This window comes from Thamnophis sirtalis, unplaced genomic scaffold (genome assembly GCF_051295495.1).
Source record: "Thamnophis sirtalis isolate CommonGarterSnake01/CBP01778 unplaced genomic scaffold, rThaSir2_p1.2 scaffold_3, whole genome shotgun sequence".
Taxonomy (NCBI): Eukaryota; Metazoa; Chordata; class Lepidosauria; order Squamata; family Natricidae; genus Thamnophis; species Thamnophis sirtalis.
The window spans coordinates 89,341,205-89,366,410 of NW_028261383.1; the positions used below are offsets into that span (position 1 = coordinate 89,341,205).

A 25,206-nucleotide genomic window follows, 5' to 3' on the forward strand; every position below is an offset into this window, starting at 1 on the left:
TGTGAAAATGGCTTTCTGGAGAGAAAGCCTAAAAGTGAAAAATGGCTTTCTGGAGAGAAAGCCTAAAAACACTAAAAGTGTGAAAAGGGATGATATGATATTCTGTTATCACAATATTGCTGACCATTGAAAGAAGAAAAAACTTTTAGCATAGTTGCTACTACAGCAACATCTCCTGCAAAGATAGAAATGGCTAGTTATCCTTTCCCATGCTTCAGGCATCTGCTGTATCACCTGCTACTTAATTTTTCTCCTTTTATAGACGGTGCTGGCATTTATGCCACAAGAAAAATAAATTGAATTCAAAACTTTCTGAGCAGGGGATGTCCTAGCTACAAGTTCAAAATAATCCAGTTCGAGTTCATGACCATTTTTTTGACTTTTCTGTCATATCCTTATGCTGTTTTGACCAATTTGCAAGTATCTGAAACTTGAAACATCCCCATTGCAAGATCCAAAGCCCCCACTCTGAACACAAATTAGAACAATTGAGCATGAAACACTTCTGGAATGGCTGGAACAGTATTGGGATGCTTCCAGTAATGCTGGAACAACCTGTCTCGAATTTGAAGCAAGTATTGTGAGCTCAGAAGAGCTCATTTAGAACTTTTCTATTACTTGACCTATGAACTCAGAGTGGGTATTTCATCACACCAGTATTTCTCACAGTGTGTAGTACATTCAGTGCATGTGTGTTTGTAGGGCATCTTCTTAACCACTCTTGTGAAAAGAACACAAGCTATTTGCTGCAAATCCTGATTTCAGTTTCAAAAATTAACTTCCTGGGTGGTCTTTGAGAAAAACAACCTCATTTCAAATCCAGTTGGTGATACAGCAAAATTAACTAGTCTATAGAACGCCATGATGACAGTGCTAATATATTTAATATTCAGCCATCTAGATTAAAGTGAAAAGGTAACTAAAATACAGCTATGAGGCAGGAGCATAAATCCCATAGCTGTTTATTTGAACTTCCTTTTGTTTATTTGAAAGAAACACAATTGTAACATAGGCTTGATTTCTTGCTACTAAAATAAATGTTATCCTTTTAGTGCCACCATATTTTATAATGTTCCTTTTTTGGGAGGGAAGGTTTGAACTAAACAATGTCATATATGTTAATTTTATAATATTAATGTTTCAAAGTGTCTAGTATTTATTCCCAATAATGCGAATTTATGACTGAAAGTTATTAGCTGGTGTTGAGCTTATTATGCATTGAGTTCTTTCCAAGAATCTAGAATGCTGAAATGTATCAACATAGTATATGTGCAGATCCAAGCAATATGGCCTTTTGCAATTGACAGAAATTTTTCAATGTACAGGTTTTCCATGTGCCATCCACTAGTATTGATGTAGCATGGCCAGTTTATACCATAATCTTTCAATTTCTATTTTCAGATATTGATACTTTATTATCTTTTCCAATTCTTTGTCTTTTTTTTTTACTGTCCCCTAGAATTGCCACATCAATTATCCACACTTTCTTTCAACTATGTTATATCTGGTGTGTGATGAGCCAAGATTTTATCAGTCTGTATTCATAAAACCTACAATATTTTAACATTATTATTATTACTTATTTTAATCATTAAAACATGAAAGTCAACTGAACATTTAAAATGTGTCACAAATATTATTGACTGTCACTGATGATTGATATGGGTTGCTGCCGGCATCCTAGGTATCAACCCAGTACCTTCTTAAGATGTACAATGTTCTGAGTAGCACATTTTTTTGCAGTTCCACTGGTGTTATTGCAGGAAACTGCAATTTCTTGATGTTTTTTATAAAAATCTTGGACATGGTACCAAGTGCCCCAATGACAGTGGATATCACTGTTACATGTTTCATCCATAATGAGTAGTTTTGATGGCCAGGTCATGACATTCCATGATTTTTTCCCCCAGTTCTTTTCTTTGACTCTGGTGTCTCCTGGTACAGCAATATCAATAAATTGTATGCTTTGGTTTCTCATTTTTGATGACTTTTTCCACATCATATGGAAAAATAATAATAATAATAATAATGAGGAGGAGGAGGTGGTGGAAGTGGTAGTTCTTGGTTGATACCTAGGACACTGGCAGCAACCTGTATCAACCATTAGCACCAGTCAGTGGTATTTGTGATGCATTTTTGAATGTTCAGTTGACTGAGTTTCATGTTTAATGAATAAAATTAATAATAATAATAATAATAATAATAGTATAATAATAATAATAATAATAATAATAATAATAATAATAATTCAGTAGCACAAATGATCCATTGGAATTTGTGCAAAAATTATAATATTAAAACAGCAACAAAGTGGTGGGAACATCAGCCTGAAAAAGTCACCGAAAATCAGATGGTCAAGATCTTGTGAGATTTTCGCATACAAACAGACAAAATAGTGGCGCATAATACACCAGACATCACACTGGTTGAGAAAAATAAGGTCACAATCATAGACATTGCAATACCAGGTGATAGCAGGGTAGCTGAGAAGGAACATGAAAAAATTGCAAAATACTAGGACTTAAAAATTGAAATTCAATGACTATGGCACAAACCAGCAGTGGTAATTCCAGTGGTAATTGGCACACTGGGTGCTATTCCAAAAGCACTGGAATTACATTTAAAACAGTTAAAAATTGACAAAATCACCATCAGTCAAATGCAAAAAGCCGCACTGCTTGGAACTGCACGCATATTACGAAAATACGTTACAACGTCCTAGGCCCCTGGGTGGGGCCCGACTAGTAAGCAATGCCAAATCCAGCGAAACAACTGGCCACTGTGATACAATTGTCTAATAATAATAATTTGAAACTCTATGGAAAGTCAGAAATAGAAATCCAATCATTGACAAACACAGTCCGAGTATTCAGCACCGATATTTCAATGCAGTTTGGCATGGAAAAATGCGCCACTGTATCCATAAAAAGGGGCAAAATCACTGCATGTGAGTGAATTGAAATGCCCAATGGCCAACTAATTAAATGCAATGAAAATGAAGCCTACAAATACTTAGGCATTCTGCAGTTGGATAACGTCAAGCATGGAGAAGTAAAAACTATTGTCAGGCGAGAGTACACCAACAGAGTTAGGAAAATTTTGAAATCTAAATTGAATGGTGGAAATACAATCAAGGCCATAAATACCTGGGCAATACCAGTTATAAGATACACAGCTGGTATAGTTAACTGGACACAAGCTGATTTGGACATTTTGGACCGAAAAACCAGGAAACTAATGACAATGCACTACAGTTTACATCCACGTGGTGATACTAATAGACTATACCTGCCCCGAAAATCAGGTGGCAGAGGATTACTACAAGTGAAGCAAACAGTTGAAGAAGACAAAACATGCACTGGCTGATTATTTAAAAGAAAGTCAAGAACATCTATTAATCGAAGTAAAGAACAAAAATCTACTGAAGGCCCATCAGACAAAACAAGAATACAGAAAAGATGTGATAAAATCAAGAATGGAGAGTTGGCAGAACAAAGCACTGCATGGAAAAAATAAAAGATAAAGTGGACAGTGAACAAACTTGGTTATGGTTAACAACAGGTACATTAAAGAAAGAAACAGAGTCACTAATCCTGGCTGTGCAAGAACAAGCTATCCACACAAATGCCATTAAGGCCAAAATCGAAAAATCCTCTGATGATGCCAAATGCAGACTTTGCCAAGAGCCAAGGTGGCGCAGTGGTTAAATGCAGCACTGCAGGCTACTGCTAGATCAGCAGTTCAGCGGTTCAAATGGGGATGTGGACAAGGCTATGCGAGCTATGAGTGCCTCCACCTGCATACTGGACCCGTGTCCCTCCTGGCTGGTTGCCAACAGCAGTGAGGTGACACGAGGCTGGATCCAGGCGGTTGTTACCGCTTCTCTTCGGGAGGGGTACTTTCCCACCGCGCTCAAGACAGCGGTGGTAAGACCCCTCCTGAGGAAGCCGTCTCTGGATCCAGCTGTTCTTAATAACTATCGTCCAGTCTCCAACCTCCCCTTTGTAGGGAAGGTTGTTGAGAAGGTGGTGGCTCTCCAGCTTCAGCGTACCTTGGAGGAAGCTAACTATCTTGACCCCTTCCAGTCTGGCTTCAGACCCGGTTACAGCACAGAAACCGCTTTGGTCGCATTGACTGATGATCTCTGGAGAGCTAGGGATGGAGGCCATGCTTCCATCCTAGTTCTCCTGGACCTCTCAGCGGCTTTCGATACCATCGACCATGGTATCCTTCTGCGACGACTGCGGGAGATAGGGGTGGGCGGCACTGTCTTGCAGTGGTTCTCCTCCTATCTCTCGGACAGGTCGCAGTCGGTGTTGGTGGGGGGGCAGAGATCGTCCCTGAGGCCCCTAACTTATGGGGTGCTGCAGGGGTCGGTCCTATCCCCCCTACTATTTAACATTTACATGAAACCGCTGGGCGAGATCATCCGAAGGCACGGGATAAAATACCACCAATATGCGGACGATACACAGTTGTATCTGTCCGCCCCGTGCCAACTCAATGAAGCGGTGGACGTGATGAACCGGGGACTGGAAGCCGTTAAAGACTGGATGAGAGCAAACAAGCTGATACTCAACCCAGACAAGACCGAGTGGCTGTTGTGTTTCCCTCCCAAAAATTTGACCAACATACCATCACTCAGGCTGGGGGGACAAAACTTACACCCCTCAGAAAGGGCCCGCAACTTGGGAGTCCTCCTGGATTCACAGCTAACTTTTGACCACCATCTCTCAGCTGTGACCAGGGGGGCATTTGCCCAGGTTCGCCTGGTGCGCCAGTTGCGGCCCTACCTGAATCGGGAGGCCCTCACAACAGTCACTCGAGCCCTTGTGATCTCCAGGCTGGAATACTGTAATGTGCTCTACATGGGGCTGCCCTTGAAGAGCATCCGAAGACTTCAGCTAGTCCAGAATGCGGCCGCGCGAGTGATCGTGGGCGCACCACGGTTCGCCCACATAACACCGATCCTCCGTGAGCTGCACTGGCTACCTGTTGATCTCCGGGTGCACTTCAAGGTCCTACTCACCACCTATAAAGCGCTCCATGGTAGTGGATCTGGCTATTTGAGAGACCGCCTTCTGCCAATTACCTCCCTGCGTCCCATCAGATCGCATAGAGTTGGCCTCCGCCGTATTCCATCCGCCAGTCAGTGCCGACTGGCGACTATTCGGAGGAGAGCCTTCTCTGTTGCGGCTCCGACACTATGGAACAACCTCCCCGTGGAGATTCGTACCCTCACCACCGTCCAGGCCTTCCGCACAGCCCTCAAGAACTGGCTAGCCCGTCAGGCCTGGGGATAATCTTATTTTTTTTTCTTTGAGAAATACATTTTATTTATTTCATTTTCATTTTCATTTTATACAATCACTTATATACTGTGCATAAAAAAAAGAAAAAAGGAAAAAAAAAAAACCCAACATAACACTTCATTCCCCCATACACCCTCTCTTCTCCCCCTCCAACTTTCCTTTCACCCCTCCAGCATTCCCCTCTTCTACTTCCCTACCCCCTCAGACATCTCCCCCTCCCTCCATTTCACCCTCCTTACATTCCCTCTCACTCCCTCTTTACTTCTCCCTTCTCTTTCCCTCTTCTCCTCACTTTGGTGTATCCATACAATTCAGTTTGTTTTTAAAATAAAAGTAGAAAAAGAAAAAAGAAAAAAAAAAAGAAAAACGAGCCGCAGTATACAAGTGAATTCTTATTGTTCTAAGGATTGAAACTGTGATTCCACCCTCCCCCCTCCCCCCTATAATCCCCCCTCCCTAACCCCCTTACGGCTTCGCAGGTCCCATACCCGGCATAATTCTTTAACAAGCATTTGAGTATAATAAGGCCAGCTAACTTTAAAATTAAAAAAATAAGATAAAAGTAAAGCCAAAAAGCAAAAGGAAAAATAGTAGAAAATAAGAAATTAAAAAAGAAAAAAACACACACTCACACACAAAAAGAAGAAAGAAACAAAAAGGGTCAATAAACCCACTACGTTAACACAGCTTCCCATTATCTGTAAATCTTAAACAATGTAGCTCATTCCAAATTTCGATTATTTTGCTACTTGCAGGGTTTCAAACTGTATTAGAGCCAGGTAAGTTGATCAATTAGAATTCCCCAACTAAAAGTCTCCTTGCTTTATCTATCTATTCAGACCTTTAATTTATCTCTTTTTTTATCCAAATATCCAAACCTTTCTATAACACCATTAAACTCAAATACTTCTTTCATTTTTCATTTCCAACACCTCTCTTTCTATCCTTACCCACCTCCACATATAAATTTTTTACCTTCCACCCTGCCTTTATCCATATCCACATATATATTTTATCCACATTCATTGCTCCTCCCATGTTTACTCCACTTTCCTGAAGATTCTCCGACCAATCTTTCTTAACCTTATATTGAGATAGCAACTCAAACAAACATCAGCTTGCGTTCTAGCCCCAGGTAATCTAATTAAGCTTTCGCTACCCTTCCCTCTCCCACGCACCTCCCAACTCCGTTCTTCCCAAACCACAACTCAAAAAGATCACAATTTCCGCTCTCCTCGCCTAAGAAAATAATTCATGCACAATTTGAGTTAGAGTTCAGACAAAACTTATGTACAATATATGTCCACAATCAGCAACGCTTCTTTCAGTCTCCATGTCTCATCATCGATATGCCACTTTTCCATTTTATCCCAGACGGAAATCATAAAGCTTTAAAAACATCGCTTAGTCTTTATTCTTTAGTCTTCTGCCCTTCCGGAAGAGAAAAGCAACACTCTCCGCCTTATAGCCACGTGTCTCGCTGTTTGTCTTCTCCTTCTCCTTGTCTCTCCCCAGATCCGGATGAATCAGGAAGTCCCGCCTTCAGGGTCTCGTAGTAAAATTTTCGGGCTTCACAGACAGAATTAATGCGGTGTTTTTGGTTGCCAAATGTAACTGTAATACCAGCTGGGACTTCCCATTTGTATGGAATCTGAGAGTTTCTGAGTTCTTCGGTTAAGAAAGCGTACTGTCTCCTTGATCTTAATATTTGAAATGGTATCTCTTTGAAAACAATCAAGTCCTCCCCATCAATTCTCAACCTCTTTCCGTAGAGCCTCTGTATTATCTCATTTCTAGATTCCCTTGTAGTAAAGTATATTATTATGTCCCTCGGAAGCTGTCGCTGTTTTGCTACCCAGGAATTCTGGCGGTAAATTCTTTGAATCTGCCAATCAAAGTTAAGTCCCGGACTTCCCACCAAGCGACTGAAAGCCTCAAAGAAGGTCTGTTTCAAATTCTCCTGTTGGTTTTCACGCAGCCCTCTAACTCTTATAGCAAAGGCAGTCTTATTAAAATTTATCATGACAAGTTCTTTTTGAGCGGTTTCAATTTCCTGTTGTAACGTTTGAATTTTTGATATCAGGTTAAGGTTAGTTTCTTCCAAAAGTTCCAATTTGTCCTCCGTTTCAGCAATATAATCTGTCATGACTGTCATTACTCCGATCATATCCTTCTTTGCCTGAGCAATTTTAGCATCAAATTGATCACATAAATCCGATATCAGTTGATTAATCTCCTGTCTGAAATCATTAAGCGTTTTGAGAAGGAATTCTTGTGTTAGCAAATCTCCCGTGGAGGGTGTAGGAGACAAGGGTAGCGACTTCATAGCAGTTTTTGGAGATATGTTATTAAGGAAGCGCTTCTGTTTAGGTTTGGGAGCCATTCCAGAATAAAAATAAAAGACAAGCAATCAAGCGAGCCAAAAATCAAAGTCTCTGCTCCCCTCAGTTAATCTTTTAGCAATTAGTACGGAGAAGCCTTCAGGAGGGTAGGGCTAACTAAGTACGTCAGATCAAACACAAAAGCTACGAGATCGCCATCTTGTGACGCAGCTAAAAAAGAAAGGGAGCCTTTTGCGAAATTGAAGCTGGTATTTTAAATGGTAATAGAAGAAATTCCTCGGGAATGGTCCCCGCCCGGATTGACTTTTAAATAGCTTAGCTTTGTCCTGGGGGGGGAGGCAATCTGCCTAGGCTGCAAAAAAGGCAGCGCGGAAAACTGGCCGGAGTAAAGGCTCAGCTAATGTTGAACCTCTTCTCCATTCACAGCAAAAAAAAAAGCTATGAATTACAAAGAGATCCTAACGACTGACCTTCTCCCTGCCCCTTTCTGCCAGAAAGGGGAGATATCTATAGATCTTATAAGATATACGAACCAGAGTCCTGGCAGGAGCTTTGTTGAGCTCCCGACGGCGGCAGCTCCACCCCCCGAAGCCCGGGATAATCTTATTTTTGCCCCTCCCGAATGCTGAGTGAATGTTGAGTTTTACTGTCTAATTTATTTTGTGCACATTTCTTTTTTGTATTGTCCTACACTCCCCTTCCTTTTTTGATTGTAAGCCGCCCTGAGTCCCCTCAGGGAAAAGGGCGGCCTATAAATAAATCTAACTCCAACTCCAACTCCAACTCCAAATCTCACCGGCTCAGGGTTGACTCAGCCTTCCATCCTTCCGAGGTGGGTAAAATGAGGACCCAGATTGTTGGGGGCAATATGCTGACTCTCTGTAAACCGCTTAGAGAGGGCTGAAAGCCCTATGAAGCGGTATATAAGTCTACTGCTATTGCTATTGCTATTGCTATTTGCAAAGAAGCTGATGAAACTGTTGATCACATACTCAGCTGCTGTAAAAAAAGATCTTGTGGGATTTCCGTATACAAACGGACAAAATACTGGCACATAATACACCAGACATCACACTGGTTGAGAAAAACAAGGTTACAATCATAGACATTGCAGTACCAGGTGATATCTAGGTCGATGAGAAGGAATGTGAAAAAAATCGCAAAATACCAGGACTTAAAAATCGAAAATGGCACAAACCAGCAGTGGTAATTCCAGTGGTAATTGGCACACTGGGTGCTATTCCAAAAGCACTGGAATTACATTTGAAACAGTTAAAAATTGACAAAATCACCATCAGTCAAATGCAAAAAGCCACACTGCTTGGATCTGCACGCATATTACAAAAATACGTTACGACGTCCTAGGCCCTTGGGTGGGGCTCGACTAGTAACCAATGCCAAATCCGGCGAAACAACTGGCCGCTGTGATACAATTTTGTTGTTGCAAATAATAACAATAATGATAATAATAATAATATTGGCAGTTCAACTGCAGTTAGAGTTTGATGACTTCTCGTAATGCATTTTAGGTCGTTTAACTCTCCTCTGCTTTTCTGCAGTTTTTCTTTGAAGTGTACTCAACTCTGGGTCCTTCAAGAAAACAACAAGCACATCCTGAGTGCCAGAACCCTGCAGAGAATATTCCCTGAGCCCAGGGCTCCTTGCCTAGACTGAATTTGGTGTTTTTTATTCTTCCAGCTAGGCTTCATTCTGAAGAAACATGGAGACATTTAGACTACTGCCCAGCCAAGGAAGCAAATGCAGGAGGGATACGTTCCCTCTCCATTTCCATTCTCCCATTGCTGCTGTGGCAGCTACTTCTGAACTGCAAGGCTCAGTGCCTGGTCTTATTTTCTGCTTCTAAGCAGTGGATAGAATCCCTGGTTAATCTGTTAGCTCAGCTATCTTTGCTGCCTACCTGAATTGCGCAAATGCAGCCATAAAGTTGAATAGAAAATGACATGTCCCTCCCCCCCCCCAAAAAAAGTACTGAACAGAGTAGAAGTGGAATGCACTATGTGCATTTGTGAATGCATTGGAATTACGGAAAAAGCAAAGGGCTTAGGCTATTTATTTCCCAGTCCTCAGAATCAAAAGATATTTTCTAGGAAAAAGTTGAATATTTGCATTAGAAGATCAGCAACTTCACATTTGTTTTTACTGTATTAAAATCCAAGAATCCACCCAGTATCCTTGAGTGGATATTGTCTGGACCCAATGATTTATTTAGTCATGATTTGTCCTGAAGGCCTATGATTTCATCTGGTAACATCTGTTTGCAGTACTATCTTACATTTTCCAATTCCATTTCTTTCTGTAACATATCTGTTGTCTGATAGAATGCCAACTCTCCCAACTTTTCTTACTTCAAATGTATTGTAAAACATTCCGTTTGGTTGCAACTTCTAAATGTAAGTAGCAGCTTCTAACGAACATTGCTTGAATGTGAGCAAAGAGCTTGGCTGTATTGGTTGGATCTGGATAAACCTTAAGACCATTAGGAACACATATGGGAAACTGGAAAAAAAAAACCATTGGAAAAAGGCAATGGCAAATGACTTCCACATTGCCTCCACCAGAATTACATGGATGGATCACTATACTGTAAACACCAGGATCTAAACTTGAAACAAGAAAGTCTCTAATCGTAGTTTAGCTTCAATATACAGTATTCTAGTTACCTTGTATGATGACATTTTTTAAAATACTGAGATCTCTAAGCATTCTGAAGACTTAGACCTCTGCTTTTCCTTTTAATTTGTATTAATTTTTTTAAAAAAAAACATTTACCATTTTGAGAAATTTGTTCTTTTTTCCCCTCCTGGTGCACATTTTCACAGGAATTACATTGTAGTCACTATTTCCAATTGGTTTATTAGTCTCTGTGTTCATTGCTTAATTTGGTAATAGACCAGCATAAAGCAACATAGCAATCATTATAAAATAGAAATAAAACATCATACTGAAATAATACAAAAGTAGAAAATAAGAATTATTGACATAAAATTTTAAAGTATATGGATTAAGGTCAGATAGAAACCTATAGAATTAAAATCTACAGAAGTAATAGAATCTATAAGACCCTATGAGAATGTAAAATTAACAGGTACGAGGCTCAATACAAGTTTGGATAACTTTACATTCTCCTAGGTCTTATAGATCCTACTACTTGTATAGATTGTAATCTGTAGAATTATTGGTGTAGAATTGCGAAGTATATGGATTATGATCCAACCAACTACAGCAAGAAAATAGCAAAATAAAATGGGTATAAAGTAGACGGGATTATAAAATATATTGAATCATGGCAACCTAGCCAAAGTTCAGCATCACTTCCCTTGGAGGAGCTATTTATGTTTGATTATAGCTCTGACACAAAACTGAGCTATACTATATAAAATATCTGCCTCATGGTCAGTTAGCAGAAGACTAAGGTAATCAGACTCCAACCTGCCTGGGTATCATATGATAAATGGGGAAATATACATTATAAATGTCTTGTAGATTTCTATTAAAAAGACAGCAATATCACATGACCCATGTTTTCAATTTCCCCTTCACTGTAGAGACAGAGGAAATAGAGGTAGGAGCAACTCTTTAGCTATGTTACAGAATCTATCTTTCAAAAGAGCAGATGTTACAGAATCTATCTTTCAAAAGAGCAGAGGGGAGGGCATTGCAGCAGGTAAAATATCTTCTTGTGGTTTGAAGGATAGCATTGTACAGGTAATGTGCAATAGCACATTTTTTGTGAATTCGCTAAATTAATATAGATCATTTTGCAGGGCCATATATCTGGCATATTGCTTGAAAGATGCTTTGGCCTAATCAGTTCCATTGAAATCAATACAGCAGAGAAGACTCTACAGTGCCTTAAGGTAACACCAAGTAGTTTCCACACAAAGTGTAAAACAGATTATACAATCGGGGAGTGAGGGGGGGGGGACACAACATCTAATGGTTCTAAATTCTTATCTTTGTAAGTTTTAAGACAGCTACATTATATTTTGGGCTCAAATGCTTTTATTCCACTAGATAGGTGGATAGATTCTACCATACAGAAAAATATTAGTATGGCAACTATACTTCTGACCTCTTATAGAGATTGAGTTTGGGACCTTCACAAGCCAGTGTAGAAAGCAAGCCTGAGATATTTCAAGGTCTGAACCTATTCATTGTTATTCCCTTTTCCTTGTCTCCTATAATTCTGTCTAAAATTTTTGAAACAAGCATGATTTTTAATTTTTGCTAATTAATAATTAAATAGTTTGTGCACTTGACTTAGGGCTCTGTTCAAGCCAATGGGTGAAATAAAAGATAAAGGTTGCATTATCTGAATATAAAAATAGTACAGTAGGTCTACCAGCTAGGTTTGGAGGATGATGCTCTAAATTTTGTGAGACTTGCTACCATATAATTAATAAATTAGTCCACGTATATGAGAGAGAAACCTAGATACTAAAGATTTATATGGCTGCTTTTGTTCTGGTCAGCTGGTTGATTGTTTTAGGTCACCAAATATGTGGGAATTAAAATATCAGCCAGAAAACTTAAAATTCTAGACCATCATTTATGAAAATGAACTTCTAGCCACTCTACATAGCCCTTCAACATTTTAGATCTCCAAGAGTCAAGAATGCTGGAATTTGAAGAAAATTGTCTTCTAGGCAATACTTCCTGCCTGGAAAAAAATAAATAAATTATTATTAACAGTTTGACACAGTATTTGCACTAGTTGGGACACCACATATTCTAAGAAGCATTAATTGATCTGAGAGTAAGAACAATTGTGAGGCATATAAAATATATGTAGTAAAACTTGTATTGAGTAGAAAAAACCCTCTGCATTGCTTTACCTAACTGTTGCCATGGATTGTGGTAACTAAATTCTAATTCTGTATCTTGTTTTGGATATTCAGCTTTCTTTTGGCTTGTAACTTGATTGATGTTCTCTCTGTCCTGGAAGAAAATCTCAAAATTCTGAAGTTAGAAAACCAAAAGAAGTAAGACCTTGAAGATGACAGAAGCAGGAAGTGGTAGTTCCAAAGAGAAAATTCTCTTGGATGTAAAAAAAAAAATGCTTCCTTTTTCTGAGTGAAATTCTTGTGCTAACCTGATATCACAGAAAGTAAGGGTAGCAGAGAATATAGGCTTAAGTGTTAGAAAACTCAAGACACTGGAGTTTTTCTTCAAGACTTCAACGTTTCCGGAAATTTTACTTCTCTAGTCCTGAGTCTTGCAATTATTGAGGAATGTTACAGTTTGGACAGCTGTCAGAGCCCCTTACTCTTTTATTTGGTGTGATCCCACTTGCATTTTCCTACTGCTGTTCTGCTGAAAGCCCAACATTAATTTTGCCTGGGTTCAGCTTTAACCTCTAGCCTTTTGTTGGTATGCCTGACCTAGTGCCTGACCTCTATGGTATTCTCCACTGACCTCTTCTGTTCTTTCTCTAGCCCTAAACCTATTTCCAGCTTTAGTATGACAAAGTAGTAAAGCTAACGTGCAATGGGACATGTGCAAGCATCCTGTATCAGGCAATCAGAACTGTCAGCTCCTTGCAGTTACTGTCACTAAACAAGACAGGAGGCCTGGTACATTAACCGCCTCCCGTTAATCTCAGGGTTCTGATTGCAGATGGCACAATTCATCTACTTAAAAGGATGATCTTCATCTATAGCAGCTTATGTGCAATTCTTCCAGGAAGATTCTTGGGTTGTGACTACAATGTTTAAAGTTTGGAAACCACCTCTAGCATCACAATTTTAGGGTTGGTCACATAGCCAGCCAAATGTTTAGACTGGATTTGGCATTTTTCTCCTTCCTATCCAGTCTTTCCCAAGGGCCTGGGGTAGGCAGATTTATGATGGTGATGATGACGATTGGTCAGACAGTCAGCACAATGCTTAGGCTAGAGTTGGCATTTTCATCCACTGATTGAATCCTTCCCAAAGACCTGGAAGAGGCAAATGATGTTGTGTGAAAAGTACTGGATGTAAGCTGCTTCATGCAAAGCAATTGACTGCAATTGACAGCATCTGTCAATTTTGCAATTGACAGATGCTGATTTTTTTTAAAATTATGGTTAGTCACGCAGCCAAATGTTCAGACTGGATTTGACATTTTTAAACCGACTTCACATCAAGTCCTTCCCAAGGACTTGAAATAGGAAGATATTTTATGGTATTAGGGGTATTCTCACAGGATAATTTCACCTTTTTATGTATAACTCAAGATGGCAAACATACCTAATACAAGCAGTCTTGCTTAGTAACTGTTGTCATTTAGCTATCATTCATACTTGCAACAGTGATGAAAAATAACTTTGCAACCAATGCTCACATTTATGACCTTTTCAAGTCTATAAAGCAAAGTATTAGCTGAAGTAAGATCATTATTAACATGGCCATGCTTTCACTTAACAAGCACTTCGCTTAAGGACTGAGTTGACAGGCCCGATTATGATTGCTAAATGAGGACTACCTATATTCCTGCCTCCTGTTTTCCTCACCACAACCCTGTGAGATAAGTTTCTTTTATTACTTCTTGACTCTGGTTTAAAAGAACACATAAATTAATAGATACCTGTTATTGTTAGTATGAGTCTATGACCTGAGAGTTGTGATTTGAATCATTTAGTTCTGTTACAGTTCAGGACAATGTTCTCATTTTGGATGCAAAATTAAAGTTTGTTCTAACTTTCAAATTGTTCTAGCTTGGCTTATTCTGGTAAATGAAGACATAACAAATGATGCTGGGAATTGTGTTTGTATAAACAAAAAGAGTAAAAATCCCTTTCAAATGTATGAAAGGAATGCATGTGTTGTTTCTTGGCATTTGTACTTAAATAAATCTGCAGGGACCTTTCTAAAAAAATGAGTAATAGAGCATAATTAATTTTCTGATCAATTATGCATTATTCTAAGTTATTGCTTGTATATTCTCTGAATATATTAATATTACTTTAGAAGAAACCATGGGTATACCCTCTGTTTCAAGCATGGACACTCATATTTCTAAGCTTATTAATATCCCTTTGGTATTCTACCGATCAGTTGCTACTGGAATGTGAAATTACCAAAGTTAACTTGCACACAAAAAAATGTGTGGCTTTGTTTAGATATTTGATTCCTACTTACTGTTTATACAAATATTTGTTTGTTTTTTTTTATTGTAAGGGGGCAGGAAGTCTAGACTAGCCAATTCAAATAGATGAAGGGGGGGGGAGCAACAAGTAGATCACAGATAATTGAACTTAAAAAGCAGCTCATAAGAAGGAACTATCTTTACAGGAACAAAGGGTTTTCATGCTGTCAGATAAAACTGCATGAGAGCTGTGAGCCATCATCTTTTATTAAAAGGAAATGTTTTTGGAAGCAAGGCATGCAAAAAAAAAAAAAAGAAACTAAGGGACCAACATGCCATTGAGATGTAGGAGGGAGGGATCCCTTCCTCTTCATTCTTGATTACAATCCTTTCAATCTCTTTTGTCCCTGTTATAAGGACTAAGCTAAGAACAGATTCAGCCAGCCTTCAATGTTCCTTAAAAACTCATTGGGTGAAGTGGAAGAAAAAGAAGCATATTAAGTTAAATCAGGAAAAGAAGAGAATGTCAGGAACACAAGGGTCTACTCTTTCATATTCCCAGCAGTAAGAATAATTTCCTTTCCCACTGAGGTCTTTTGACTTTTACAGAGATTGGCTTGTTTTTAGAAAGAATGAAAGATTTTTTTAAAAAAACTAGCAGAAATAAAATGAAAGCTAAGGCAGTAGGATTTCTGCAAGTCTTAGTGGGTAGTTCTTTTGCAATAACGAAACAAAGAAATGCTTCAACTCATTCCCAGAACACTGCCTTTAGTGTGAATGCATTAAAAGCCTATGTGATAGCTCTGTATCACAGCAGTGACAAAGCATCTCATGGTACCATAATTAATAAAATGGTAAACATATACAGGAGTTATCTAACTCTATCTACAATCCTTAAGATTCATAAATCATCCAGTAATAAATGTCACAAATGCCACAGAACATGAAATGACATGAAACAGGAGGAACATGTTACTTTATGTGGTGACAAGCAGAAAAGTCCTGTAAAGACAAACATGGTGCAATACAGAACATTTTGCAAATCAAATTTGAAATGAAACCATATTTTTTTCTTATTACATAGAATCCGGCGGGGGGGGGGGTATCCCACAAGAAATATATGCTCACAGCAGCAAGAACATATTTTTCCTAGCACTGGAAGAAAGATACAATTCTGAAAATATCTGTTTGGAAACTTTAACTTGGAGAGAATATAGGAGAATTAAACTGGAAGAATATGGCAAAGAACAGCCAGAAATAGGGAATGAAAAAAAATTCTGGGAACATACATAGGCATATTTATTGAGATTTTTGTTATTCAATTATCTAATATAGGATAGGAAGGTTGATAAGGTTTCTCCTTACTGGCTTAGTATATACACAATATGGATCACTGTGATTTTCCTCCTGTTATGACAAATTTTATACATTTTTTATTTTTAATCCGATGGTATTAAAATTCTCAGGGGAAGGGGAGAAACCTGGACATTGTATGCCTTCAGCTAATTTTCATTCTCAGTAATCTATATATAGTTCAGACCAGTGATGGGTTGCTAAACTTACTACTGGTTCAGGCATGCTCCTGCCTGCTCAGAAGCCTCCGGATGGGTGGGCAGACCCTCCCGCCGCCGCTACTACCTCTTCAGCCAATCCGGGATAAACCGGCAGCAACCCACCTCTGGTTCAGACGCTGTTGTGGGATTCAAATTTTTTTTTACTACCGGTTCTCTGGGCATGGCTTTGTGGGCATGGTGTGGCTTTGACGGTGCGGCTTTGTGGGCATGGCAGGGGAAGGATATTGCAAAATCCCCATTCCCTCCCCACCCCACTAACCTGCTTTCCAGCTCCGTTCTCCTATTCAGGGCAACAAAAGAAGATCAGCTGGGAGACAGCGGGGGTGGGGCCAGACTATTTGCCGGTTCCCCGTTCGCCAGAACCTGTCAGAACTGGCTGAATACCACTGCTGGTTCAGAGTTTTATATCGAGCTCTGATATTTGGAGAATGAACAGTTAATGTTCTGGCTTCTCCAGCTTGAAAGAATTTTTCTCCTAGTTTCAACTATGTGTTGGAAAATGCCCAAGTCTGCAGTTCTTTAGAAAGTAGAATATTTTTTTTAAAAAAATGGATCCACAAGCCTCAAAGAAATGAAAATTTATCTTATAGCTTGTCCAAGGCAAGAGAGAAAGATAAATAATGCCACAAAACTGAGGTGGCGTCTAGTTTACAAAGAGAGAAACACCATCTTTAGAATGGAGACTCGAGATTATTTGTTTTTTCCTGGCCCTGATTCTGAGTAAACCACAAGCAAACATATTTTCAGTATACTTTCAGCATAAATAAGACAATGAGACTTGCCAGTAAAAGCAATTCAAACATGAATGTAGCAATTTAATTGGTGCCAATTACTGTGTCTTGGTAATGTTGAGAATTCAGCCACAACTCCTTAAAATCCTGCATGTCCAAGAAAGTGGTAGTACTGGAAAAGCGATACAAATGGATTAGTTCGATGTGTTGGGAATCTATTGCCTGTTTGGGTTTCCTGTAAGTGTGTGAGATTTACACAAGTTACATTTTGTCACTTATTGAAAGCATCAGCAACTTCTTAATGATTATTTGTATTTTAGGATCACCTTCTTGTGAGGTATCAGCATTTCTCTTCCTGTGTAACTAAATGTGATTTTTATTTGAACTTATCTGATATAATGTATTAGGATTTTATGTTTTACTTTAGGTTTTTTTTTAATGTCTATGCAAGTACTGCGTCCTTATATGCAGATTTGATTTGCACACTTATTGCTCAAAGAGAGGAACATTCAAATGTGCACAAGATATTTTAACTCACATGCTAGTATTACTTGTCCCCTTGTTTTTATTGTTTCCCAGTCTTATATCTTTCCTTCTGGTTTTTATATCAATTTATCAATGCAAGTTATGACCTGCACTTTCGCGTAACTCTTCTTAGCTTACTCAGTGGATTTAAGTCATTGAGTTCATGGTTCAAGCAAACAGATGTAATTCACGGAGTGATCCAGAAAATAAGAGTTCCTGTACAATATCAGGAGGGGAAGTTTCAATGCCTCAGCTTGGTTATTATCTGATTGGGCTGATATTAGGGAGGAAACACATAATTGACCTATCATGAAGCATTGCAGCGTGCAAACTGGGAGGAGCTATTTGGTTTGCAGCCATACAGGTTGAAATACTGAAGTTGTATCCAGATCTTCTGATGCACCAAACTACTTCGCAAATTAATGAAGTTTTCCCATCAACTTAATAATATTATTGAGTCTCTTCACACTTCCCCTTTTCAGCTCCCCATCCATTGTGTTGCTGCAATGTGATTTTCTTGCTCTGATTTGTTTAATACAAGTTTTGGGTGTACATTAAGATGGTATATCAGTATAGGTACTGAATAGCTCAGTTGCTTACTTTTTTCATATATTTTTATGCTGAATTTTCAACTGTGATATCTGTCAAGCGTAAGCAACCAGAACAATTCCAGAATGATAAAATGGGGATTTTTGTAATTGTTGGTGACCAGTTTACAAAAACCTCGCCAGATTGTCTGCCTTCCCTTGGTAAACGGCAGGTATAAACCCAGACTTCAAACATTTACTCCCTAAATGAACTCTAAACTGGAAAATCTTTTAACTCATCCATTTCCAATTGGGGCCTCTTCTCCTTCAGCCGGTGGTTCCCTCATACTTTCCCCATCCCACCCACCGACTCACAAAAAAACCCCACACTGGATAGAATCAGACATAGATAATGTGTCAAGCAAAAAATCTGAAAATGTTAATCAAAAGAATAAGACAAATGAATAAAACATATATTTTAATATTGATCAACAAAAATGTCTTCCATGGAAGAGGTTTGAGCATTTTCAAGCAAAGTGATTGGAATAAACAATGTGAACATTCTTGTTTCAAGCATAATAGACTTCACTTTATGATGAATAAAAACACAAAGATGACCAAATAGGAATGAAGGCTTATTCATATAACTTGAAATTTGTAATTAGTACCAGATAACATGGATACTATTTTAGCACTGTGAACTGTGTATGTATAAACTAGTGATTCCTGCAATTTGGTGGTGATTGGCATGTTTGGATAACATCTTAGGTTGTTTCTGCCAAGAGGAATATGACTAGTTGTAAGGCACTGATTTACTAGAATGTTCCTTGCTAACCACTTTCCGCTCCCAGCATGCTCCATGTTACCTATAAAAAAAATATCCATTTTCTGGGCAGGTGGGCATAGTCTTCTTATTTTTCTAAAGAGAATTATTTTCTAAGAAAATAAAATTTCATTTTTGTAAGGTCCACTTAGAATCTAGAGGCACTACTAAAAAATAAAGTAGGGCACTGATGTTACTCAAGATTTGTTTTTAAATGTAGGAAATTGAATAGTGCCTGGAGGGTTGTGAGGTGAAAGAATTGCCCACAGATCTAAATCTTGAATTTCTGGAAAAAAGTCAAAGATAAATCAACTTTATAAAGTACTGAAAATATAGTTTGTTTGAATTCTGAATCTAGGAATCCTACTAAGTTCTGGCATGCATCTAGGGTACATAAAGTTCTTTGGTCCCCGTCCCCCCCAACAAGCATTTAATATTCAATCTTACTAGGTATTTCTATTAACCTTCTATTAGTGTGTTTATATTGTTCATGTTCTGCATGTCTGAAACAATGGTTCGTTTTTCATTTGATTAATAATGTAAAGAGCAAGGCATCTTTGTCTTACCACTATACATGCCTTCAGTGAGAAAACACTGAACATGATTCTTCTAGAACAACCTTCCCCAACCCAGTATTCTCCAGATGCAGGCTGATGAGTGTGGAGTTGCCATTTCAACACATCTGGAAAATGCCAGGTTGAAGAAGACTGTTTATGACATGAAATTGATAAAAGGGCGTTCCTATTAAAATCAAACCTTAGAAGATCTCATATGCAAATAACACGAAGTAACAACTTATTCCAAAATAAAATAAGTTTTTTAAAAAGTGTTTTTAAAATGTTGGATTTTTTCTTTTTTAAGTGTTAGAAGAAAAATCACCTGGCCAGTACTTTTTCACCTCCAAAAGTGTTTGGAGGGAACTGGAAGGATAAATTAATTACATAGCCTAGATTTGAAGGCAGGACTTTTTCAATGTACGAAGAGAAGTCAAGATGGTTAGTTGCCAGGATTTTAAAATGTTTTAGTCCTTCCCCCTACCTTCCTCACTACACTAAAGGCTGATTCCTACAGTTTCTTTTCCTAAATGTGGAAATGTCCACTTAGATTTTTGACTCTAATGTGGAGAAAAGATTTTGGTAACTGGCAAAGAACTATTACTATGGAAACTGTGACTAGCTGTCTCAGTGTACAAGTTGTTAATTTAGTTAATTTGTTAACTTTATGCCATATTTTCAAGATGGGCCCTTATGACTCAGGAATGTTCCAGACTGCTTCACTTAGAGAAATTAAAAATCACAAGCACTTGTCCCAAGAGATTTGGCCCAAGTTGGAAGGATGCAGGCTACTTTCTAAAGGAAGAAACAGGCAATGCAAGTGAAAACTATGCTAATGCTGAATTTTGACTCAGAATTAGCCAGAAATATTTTGCTTTCTAGTTCAGTCCATCAACTAAAGTTACTCATATTGTTAGCGTGCATATCCCCTTTTTTCTAACTGGACAATGAAAAAAAACATTTGCTGATCCTGATAGCCCAACTAGGTGCCTGCCTGCCTGCCACTGTTAAAGCTTGACTGATCTCAGGATGGTGCATAAATGCAAGTAAACAGAAAGAGTAGCTCCGAATAGCATTAATTTATACAGATCTGTGAGTTAAATTTAAGAAGCCATCAACTTTATGCTGGAGTTAAAAAAAAAAGATATGGAAAGAATTGTGGTTGCTAAAAATGAAAAAATGGCACAAGAGCTTCAAATAAAAAGAGTACAAACTGCATATATTTATAAACTTGCATAAAATGTATATTAACATATAGATGTCATAATATATATGACTGAAATAGCAGTAGCTACTGTGTTTTCTGGAGATTAATCCAGCACTTGGTTCCTGTTTTTTGCTGTGTTCTCAGGTACGTCAGCAAACACTCTCTCTGCCTGACCCTTCTGTGTCCATAAAGGTATTTTCCCATAATCAGTTCCAAGATTTTTTTTGGTCTGCTTTTCCAAAGCAATCTAATGCTCTATGGGGCTGTTTCTTGATGCTAACAAGGAGAAAGAGGAAGCACATACATTGAGTGGGCTGAATATCAATGCTCCGAGACTTATTTATAACATTGGCATTTTGCCAAACAGATGTTTCATTTTATTTTAAGCTTTTACAACACAAACCACTTCTTTTCTCTTTCTCTCCTATCCCTGAAATGGAGTAGGAAGGTTATGACGTAGTGGTCCTATATATTTTTTGAAGAATTAACTAATTCTTCTGAAGAATTGACTAATAAGTCTGTTCATGATCGCACATGATTCTTGCTCATTTGCTAGTCCTGCTCTGCACAGAACTGTTCTTCTGCCTGTTGTGCATAATCTACCTCCATGAGAAAGGCTCACAAATAAAAGTTCAGCTCCAGAAAGGTTTAAAAAGATACATACAGTATATATTTATTTACTTAACATGCTTGCTTATTATAAGTCGGACGAGAAGTAAAGTTATGTATTCAAATATATACTAAATCCCCACAAGCTTCAGAGGCATTCTGTTTTTTGTTATGAGAAAATAATTAAGATCAGAGATGCTGAATCACATAACTGAGGTCATGCATAATATATAAAAACAATCATAATTGTTTCCAATAGTCATTTCCTCTATTATATCTGTGTTGCTCATTACAAATACTTCCCAAACATTTTCAGAGGTCAGACACTCAAGCAGCGAAGAACATCTGGAAAGTAAGAACTGCTTCAGACGTATTTCACTGCATATAACAGTATACTGGTGTTAAGCAGGTAGGGCTTGCTTAACATCAGGAGAATGTTGACAACTGCTAGCTTGTCTCACTGCTGCCAGGGTGAAAAATGTAGCATTAGACTTGGTGTTTTGTCATTTCTTTATAGTTCCTATTGCTGGAGAATGGTAAATCCTCCAATGTGGCAGAGAGGTTTTTTTATGTAGCCAGATCTCCAACTCTAAACCATAAAGTTAGCACCCAGAAGTCCGTTTCCCTGCCTTTTAATTCATACGTAATATCGATTTTTAACCATCCTTGCCAGAGGTGGTATTCAGCAGCTTCTGATCAGTTCTAGAGAACCGGCAGTGGAAATTTTGAGTAGTTCAGAGAACCGGTAAATACCACCTCCGACTGGCCCCGCCCCCATCTATTCTCTGGCTCCCAAGTCCCAGCTTGTCAGGAGGAAATGGGGATTTTGCAGTAACCTTCCCCTGCCACGCCCACCAAGCCACACCCACCAAGCTACACCCACATAACCGGTAGTAAAAAAAAAATGGAATCCCACCGCTGCTCCTCACTTCTATTTTAAATTTTTTATCTTCAGTTTTTATGTTTTAACATTTTACACCACCCAGAGCCACTCTGTGAGGGAGATGGTCAGTTTTTAAGTGAAATAAACAAACAAACAGACAAACAAGTAATTACCTGGTGCTCTCCAGATGTAATAGAATGACTTCCAAAATTCTTGGAAATTTGGCTGTCAGATCCATAGAAGAAAAGGGAGCATTGCTTTAACAGGCTCTTGTTACAACACTTAGTGAGAAATCAGGAAGAATATGAATTGATTAAACTGCATGACCTTCATTGCCTGAATATGAATGCTTTGGTAATGGCAGGTGGTGGGGGGAATCCAAGGTGAGCTTGAACTCAAACATATGCTAGAAGAGCCACTTCTCACACAGTTCACAAGCAAACAGTCTGATGTCAGTTCAATCCATTACACAGTATCAAAAGAAAATATGGTGAAACCATTCCTCCCACAGGGAATGTTTTCTATCACAAGAATGTGAATTTTGCAGCTGGCTTTTTAATTAGCTGGTCCAGGACACAATCTTTTAAGGTATCTAGAAATGTGATCTCTTTGTTGTGTCCAGAATACTTATTTCCTAATATTCACCTGGTGTTCCATGTCATCCATGCTGTGACTGCCTCTTTTTACAATGCCTCTGTAATTTATTTTCCTCCATTTGTAAGTCATCTTTAGTTTCTTGACCAAGCGTAGCAGCAGACATCTCATATTTTCTTGGTTCTGGACATCCAGAGTGGTTCAGTGGAAGGGTTTGCTCCATTTGTAAGTTCTTATAGAAGCCTCTTCCATTTCTAACATGCAGGATATTTCTGCCCTTAGTATACTTCGCCTGCCTTTTTCAAGACACAACTGTATCAGAGATGGGATTCAAAAATTTTAGAAACTGGTTCTCTGCCCGGCTGCTGGGTGGGCATGGCCATGGCACCTCCCCAGGATCCGGAGGTTATCCTCGAGCCTCCGGGAGGGTGAAAATGGCCTCCCCCGGGCTCCAGAGACCCTCCAGGGGCCGGAAACAGACCCCATTTCCAGAACTTCCAGGAGGCCCACTTTTTGCCCTCATAGCGCCTCTGTGTGTGCCCTACACTTACCTGGCATCCACATGGAGACTCCTGGGAGGAGAGAGGTGGGCAGGGTCAGCTGGTCCTTGCAACTACCAGTTTGGTGAACCAGATGTAAAATTAGCGTTTGATTCGTCCAAACCGATCCAAACCATCTGAATCCCACTCCTGAACTGTATCCTATTGGTTATTTCTATTTTATGTTTCTTTAATGTCTGTGGTACTTTTTTTTTCTAATCCTCCAACCCTCCACCTTGGCTTTCAGTTCCAGGCATTTGCATATAAGCTCCCAAACAGTCTCACCTTTTCTGTGATCATTTTCTGTGATCTAAACATTTACCCACATGATCTGTGTTTTCTTGATTATTCTTATTTCTTAGAAAAATCACCTCCATCCCCTTGCCCTCTTTCCAATCAACCTTCGGGTTTGTTTTTGAGTTTGTTTTTGCTTGCCAGTGATCTTTTTATTGTGAGGTATCGTATATTCTATTTCCTTTAGTTTGTATTTGTAGTCTATATTGCCAAGAATCTGCTGGTTTTTAGGATGAGTTATAAGTACCATTAAAATACGTACTCATCATATCACAATGGTTTCCCCCCCTTCTCGTTCAATATCAATTTAAAAGCTACTCTACCATAAATATATATTACACACCAGCAGTATGATATCCTTTGATTCAAATGGAGCCCATCCTTTATAACTAGGCTTATTTCCAAATTTGTTTCCAGTGTCTCAGAAATCTAAATGTAACCTGTTAGCACTCTTATCTAATCCATGCAAGGAATTTACTCAGCTCAGCTCAGTCTAATTGGTCTGCTTGTGGAACAGGTAACATTTCTGGGAAAGCTATTGTGGGGGTCCTGGAAAATGATCTACACAACAGCCCAAATTTAAATTCCAGACCATTTCTCAGATAACTAGTATCAGCAGACACCAAATTATTGGTTGCTCCTCAGCATTACCTCCCAGACTATCTAGACAGTACATAAAGAGATGAAGAGTTTGCATATATATTTATTTCTGCACAAAATTTGAGGGAATGAACTTAGCACTGAGGAGAGCATGCATATGGGTTAAACAAGTAGAAAGAATGTACTGGGTTAAGTATATAGAAGTATGTCCTGCCAACTATTTAACCAAGAAGATAATGTTTTCCAAAAACAAAATGCAGACATTTTCAAAGAGCCATGAAGTAATAGTGGCCGGAGACTTTAATTATCCTGATATCTATTGGGAGATAAACTCAACCAAGAACATTTCAGCAAGAAATTCCTCATTTGTCTTGCTGATAATTTTCTCCTTCAAAGGATGAGGGAAGGCATCAGGGGATCAAATTGATCTGATACCAATCCACAGGAACCTTCACATGTGATGGTTATAATATTCCAGGGTTGGCTCCACAGCCTCATTCCTGTTCAAGAGATGTGTACAGTATATTAAAATGTGCATGTGTTTAATTGTTATTAAAGAAATTTCTTAAAGTCATAAGAGAAAAAAAATAATAAAGAACAGTAAATAGTGGAAAAAGAAAATAGAAAAAGAAAGACTATAAAGAAATTGCCTCTTGACAGCAGCTATACATTTTTACTTTGATCTCTCTCTCTCTAAGGCTACTTCATTATTTCCTTCTTTTCATAAATTACCCTTTCTAATCTTCAAACCAGGGGTGAAATTCAGCAGGTTCTGGCAGGTTCTGGAGAACCGGTTGCAGAAATTTTGAGTAGTTCAGAGAACCGGCAAATACCTCCTCTGGCCGGCCCCAGAGTCGGGTGGGAATGGAGATTTTTTAATATCCTTCCCCCAGGAGCGGGGTGGGAATGAGGATTTTGCAGTATCCTTCCCCTGCCACGCCCACCAAGCCATGCCCACAGAATCCAGCTTGTATTTTCTGGATGTGTTCAGCTGTTATGAAAGATT

The 25,206-nt window shown here is 38.7% G+C and overlaps 1 protein-coding gene across 1 annotated transcript in view; it reads left to right on the forward strand.

Annotated features, from left to right (window-relative positions):
* Positions 1-25,206, forward strand: part of PDGFRB (platelet derived growth factor receptor beta) — a 105,748-nt gene that overhangs the window by 784 nt on the left and 79,758 nt on the right. The gene's annotated exons all lie outside the window — the stretch shown is intronic.